Below are 6,431 nucleotides of genomic sequence, written 5' to 3'. Positions count from 1 at the left end.
ACGAGGAATGCATGGTGCTCCCTTCAGGGAAACTTTTTAAGCCTTGATGCACGAAGTGATGCGAAGGTTGGATTTAGGTTTGTTGTCGAAGATTATGAGAATCGAGTCAGAGGAAAGATTTAGACGGACAACCTTTTCGAAACCAAGAATAACAGCATAAATAAGACCTGGACATTACATGCCAATGATAGCATCAAAGCATTTCATGAAAAGTTTGCCATTTGATCGAATGGAAAAGAATAATCGTCCAAATTAAGGATACAACCTATAGGTATGACGTTAAAGTTTTCTTTCTCATGGGTTAGTCATCTTGAGGATACACGTTTTGGTTACTAACGAAGGATTAAGTTTAGAAAGGTGTTTGAATGGATAGTTAGCAAATTTCTTTCAGCACTAGAATCGAAAAAGATCACAGGCATAAGATTCATTGAGGAAGAATATACCTGTGGCAACGATGGGGTCGATGGCTGCCTCATTTTGTCCTATAGCTAGGACTCTCCGGTGTTGCCAGATGTTACTGCCTTAGGTCAGTTTCGTTTGTAATGTCCAACTTCTCCATAATTGTAACAGGTCTGACCGATACCAGCTTCGGAAGCTTGACTAGTTGATTGGGTTGGTGCTCTGCAGCTTCGTGCGAGGTGGCCTTTCTGACCACAGTTCTTACAAAACTTTACACGACAAGGACCGGGGATACGATGGTGGTAACTACACCTATTGCACCATGGAAGGATACCGGCATATCCGGTGCTAGGTGCTTGGGCTGAGGAACCGACAACAGAAACAGCAACAGGGGTAGTGGCAGCGTGGACTGCCACTATCTGCTGTTTCTTCGAGGGCTCCGGGGAAGACTGACTCTTCTTCTTCTTCTTCCAAAACTTTCTTTTCTCGCCACTCTTCTTTGTCGGCTCAGGAGTGGTGTCCGCTTCTTCTGGGTCATCGCTATGGTCGCTCAAGCTTTGCGCTAGGCATTTGGCGCTGTCTTAGGTGTCCGGCTTCACAGCTAAAACGTTCCCTTTGGTTGGATGGGTCAATCCCTAGATGAACCTTTCAATCTTTTTACTTTCCGGGGTAACCAATCCCGGACAGAGAAGTGCCAAGTCATTAAATCTGGATGTGTAGGAGGCGATATCGGAACCCTTCATCTTCAGGTTCCAGAGTTCATTCTCCAGCTTCTGTATTTCACCCCGAGGGCAGTATTCTGCGAACAGAAGTTCCTTCATAACTTCCCAACCCATAGCATTTGCTACAGGTAAAGTTAAGGATTTGACTCGGCCGTTCCACCAAGTCATAGCTTTATTGGTGAATGTGCAGGTGGTGAATTTTACCTTGCCAGATTCGGAACAAGCACAGATCTCAAAGAGAGATTCGATTTTCTTTAACCACCGAGTTAGGGCAATGACACCTCCAGTGCCATCGAAGAATGTGGGTTTTGCGTTCATAAATTCCTTATAGGAACACTCCTTCCGGTGTCCCTGGCTACCTTCCTGGTTTTGGGGTTGGGGACTACCTCATGAACCACCGGGGTTTATGTGAGACAAGGCGGCTGCCACTGCGGCGGCAACAGCTGCCTGGAACACGACAGGATCAAATTCAGGAGGAGGTGGTGGTGGCGGAGGGTTGTTATTCTTTGAACCGGGTCTTTTCCTCGGAGGCATCTTGAACTAAAATAGCCAGGAAAGAGAGGATCATAAGTCCTCTGAATTGAATCAAGAGACATGGAACAGGGAATATCTCATTAAGACAGATATAGAGTTTTATTAAGCGATAAAACAGGAAGGAGTTATCAAAACAGATAAATTATTGCTAAAGGAATGATTAAGGAACAACGCTTGAATGAGGATTTCTACAACGGATTGGCTCGAGAAATACTCCCATAGTATTTCATGATTTGCTATAATGACGACTCGTTGTTTGGGTATTGGGTAAGTTTTAGGCATGCTGCATACCACAGTCACTCCCAAGCACATGTTGGCCGTTTCTCGAATGAATATAGTTGGCCAGGCTATATTGATCCTAGACACGACTACATAACTGCCCAGGTTTAACCGCAGCGTACAACACCTATTTACTTATGTTTTTTTCTACTTGTGGTTTACAGATTTTGACGGTTAGGAGTACTTGTATACTTTCGAAAATACTTATATTTTAAGGTAGACTTTTAGTTCAAAGCACTTAGGCCCCTAAGTCTTTATAGTCTTATACCATGTAAGCTTTGGTATACTAGTTAACTATAAACAAGGGCTCTGATACCAATGTGTCACATCCCGAAACCCCGGGCGGAAACGTTTCGGGGCGGAGTGACTTCATGTTGAATATCATTACCAATATACATAGTAACACAGTAAACACAAAACATTACATTACATAGAATCATTTATATTTGTTTGAAAGTAATGTTATACAAGGGTTATACACATATATCATTTGAACAAAAGCAAAGACGAGTCTTCTAAACGCTTCGTCTTCTCCAAAAGATGGCGGTGTACCTGTCTAATGCTGACCTAAGAATACAAGCAGTTTGAAAATCAGCATAAAGCTGGTGAGTTCATAAGCGGTTTAGTTTTTGTAAAAGAATAGGTTTCCTTTGGTTTTCTGAAAAGTCGTTATCCAAGAAAATCCCATATTTTCTTATAAAAACAGTTTAGTTATCATTCATTACCAATTCGATTACGAGTTGTATGTTATCTCAGGAATATCGCATATTTTTCCTAATAGTTTAGTTATCCATTCGTTACTTGATTCGTTTACGAGTTGTTATGCTATCCCAGGAAAATCCCATATTTTCCTAATAGTTTAGTTATCCATTTGTTACTTGATTCGTTTACGAGTTGTTATGCTATCCCCGGAAAATCCCATATTTTCCTAAGTGTTGTGATTAGTTCTTAGTTTAGATTTCGATGTACTAGTAACTACCATACTTATAGTATTAGTTAGGTATTCTGATATCTTAGTTATCCTACACGCGAAAGTTGATTATTTATTGTACTTAATTGTATTTTCAAATATTTGGATACACTCAGAAACGTACATTAACTGTATATTCGATGTTCTGATGACTTCCAAAAGAGTACATTAGACGTATCTCCGAAACTCTGTCGACATCCAAAGGCGTATGCTTTCGAAACTTAGTCGATGTCCAGAGGCGTACTTTCAAATTATTTTCGAAACTCTGGTGACACTCAAGGCGTACACTAACTGTATTTCCGAAGTCTTGGTGCCATCCAAAGGCGTTATTTCGTATTCGTATTCGTTCTATCCTAATGGTACTTTCGTATTCGTATTCGTTCTATCCTATTCGTTTCCTATTAGTATTCGTTCTATCCTATTCGTTACTTTCGTATTCATATTCGTTCTATCCTATTCGTTTCGTATTCGTATTTGTTCTATCCTATTTGTTTCGTATTCGAATTCGTTCTATCCTATTCGTTTCGTATTCGTATTCATTCTGTTCCTAGTTGTACTATATTAGTAATAATCTTAGTTTATGATTAGTACGATTCCTTTGCAATATATAATGTGTAACATAGATTATATCACTTTTTAAAGGAATCTACATTTAGTCTGACAGTTTACTCTGCAATTTGAACCATTGGTTAGTACGATTTTCAGTATTAAAAACATACATAATATGAAACATTTGAACTAAAAATAATAAGTTTAAGTACAATATTACCTTGTACTTTTGCTTGTATTCCCCCTAAAAACATTTGAAAAACACGGAAAAATGGTAGGGGTATGAACTCACCGGTTGAGGAACGCGTCGGTTTAGATCCTAAACGTCAGTTCTGGGTTTGCAAACGCACAAGATTCCTATGTAATATGAAAAGATACACATTTTTATCTAATTAGGACTTGAACTATTAATTAGTTGAGGATATACACTTCTAGTCGCGAAAACACTTCATTTCAAGTGTTTGGAGGGACCCGGGTGACATCTATGGACACATATAGCCTGGATATGGACTTTACTATTCAAGAGTAAACTCTCAAGAAAGTTTTAGGCCCTATAGACCCACTCCCCATGATTTTATGGCCGTAAACTCATGGTGGGTTGTTCTAGGGTGCAAAATGGCCTTAAATCAATTGGGGGGGGGGGGGGGTAATTCTAGGTTTCGTTTCAAGGCATGGGAAAGTAGTTTGGGCATCTTTGGGACCATTTGAGGAGTTTACGGCAGTAAACTATGTGTTTACGGCCCTAAGCTCTTGTATACATATTCAAAATGTGTTTTGGTGGTCCTTATTCAATCACATGTGATTTCAAGCCATTTTACAAGCCAAGGGGTGAAGTTTGGGCACCATTTGACTATGTTTTAGGAGTTTACGGCCCAGGAACCCATCTTTGGAGGGTTTACGGCCATGAACTCCTTAGGGGGTTGTTTTCATCAAGTTTTAGGCTTCTAATTCGTTTTTGGTTGCTTCTAGATTTTAGTTCAAGGCTTAGGAGGTGTGTAAATGGCAATTTAACACCTTAGAAGGAGTTTACTACCCATGAATGGGTGTTTACGGCCCAAGCATGTTCTTGGGTAGTAAACTCATGTTTACTCCTCTAATGATGAGTTTAAGATGTTGTAAGTCCAATCCCATAAGTCTATAAGCCATATCTAAGCTCCAACGGTGTTTTGGAAGGGTTTTAAGGCTCAAAAACCCCATTTTTATGTGTTCACGGCCCAAGAATAATCCAGGGCCGTAAACACATGTTTATGGTCCTATTCCATGATTTGAACTCGAATTTGAAGGTTAAAGATGTTATACTAGAAGTTAGGGTAGTTACCTTGATGATTTGGAGCCTTAATTTGGTGATTTTGGACCTTAAGTTTGGATTTGAGGAGAGAGGTTAGAGAGAGAGTGAAAAAGCTTCAAATGAGGCTTAATCAACCTTATATATAGTTCGGGTTTGGGACACGGTGGAATTCTACCCGATACCGACGTTAAACGGGGCTTTTGGTCGCACCCGATTAAGTTGTCGTAACTCGGCGAGACCGAATTTAGAAATTTTCAAATAAATAATTTGGGCCGCTTACATCGGTTTCTAAGGAGTTTGGGCACTCATTAGATTATAATAAACATATAAGTTTAAATAACTTAGCCCAAAACAAAATCGGAACGAGTCGCTAAAGACGGGTTTTACGGCGGAACGGGTTACAGCGATGGAACTACTTCAGGTTGTCACACTGGTTGGATGCATCACAGTAGACAACGAAATTTTCCGTCCCTTCGGGCAGGTATAGGATAGGTGCGCTGCATAGGGCCTACTTCAAGTTCTGGAATGCGACATCTTGCTTTTCATTCCAACAAAAGGGTATGCCTTTTTGAGTCAGAGTGGTTAAGGGTTTGGCAATTCTGGAGAAGTTCTGGATGAATCTACGATAATAGCCAGCAAGACCCAAGAATTGACGGATTTTTGTGGGTGGCTTTAGTGCCGACCAGTTCTCTATTGCCTTGATTTCGGAAGGGTCCACATGTATGCCTTCCTCACTTACCACGTGACCTAAGAAAGTTACTTTCCGAATCCAGAATTTGCACTTGGATAATTTTGCGTATAGTTTTTCCGATCTTAGAGTTTCCAACACTAATCTCAAGTGTTGTTTGTGATCTTCCTCGCTTCTGGAATAGACAAGTATATCGTCAATGAACACAATAATGAACTTGTCCAAAAACGAACGACACACCCGGTTCATCAAGTCCATGAACACAGTCGGTGCGTTGGTTAGACCAAAGGGCATCATTACAAACTCGTAGTGACCATATCGAGTCTTGAATGCTGTCTTGGGAACATCACTCTCATAAACTCGTAGCTAATGGTACCCTGATCTAAGGTCTATTTTAGAGATGTAACTGGCTCCTTGAAGTTGATCGAAAAGGTCGTCTATTCGAGGAAGAGGATAATGGTTTTTGATGGTCAGCTTGTTCAATTCACGGTAGTCTATACACATCCGAAAGGATCCATCCTTCTTTTTCACGAATAACACCGGGGCTCCCCAGGGTGAGGAACTTGGTCTGATGAATCCTTTGCTAAGTAGCTCATTGAGTTGGCTGGATAACTCTTGCATTTCTGCTGGCGCTAAGCGATATGGAGACTTGGCTACAGGGTTAGCTCTAGGAATTAAGTCGATGTGAAATTCGACGTGGCATTCAGGAGGAATTCCTGGAAGCTCTTCGGGAAAGACATCAGGAAAGTTGCAGACTTCGGGGATGCTCTCGAGGTCTTTAACATCCTATTTCTCGTTAATTACATGGGCTAGGAATGAATGGCACTCTTTTCGCAGAAGTTTTTGGGCTTTGATGCATGAAATGATGCGGAGGTTGGAGCTAAGTTTATCACCATAGATCATGAGGGTTTCGCAGAGAGGAGATTGAGACGAATAGCTCTTTCGTAACAAAGGATATCAGCACGATTGGGGCTCAACCAATCCATGCCAATGATAACATCG

The sequence above is a fragment of the Lactuca sativa genome, chromosome 4, assembly GCF_002870075.4.
Source record: "Lactuca sativa cultivar Salinas chromosome 4, Lsat_Salinas_v11, whole genome shotgun sequence".
NCBI classification, from domain to species: domain Eukaryota; kingdom Viridiplantae; phylum Streptophyta; class Magnoliopsida; order Asterales; family Asteraceae; genus Lactuca; species Lactuca sativa.
The sequence above is the reverse complement of the archived record's forward strand: the minus strand, read 5'-3'. Positions refer to the sequence as shown.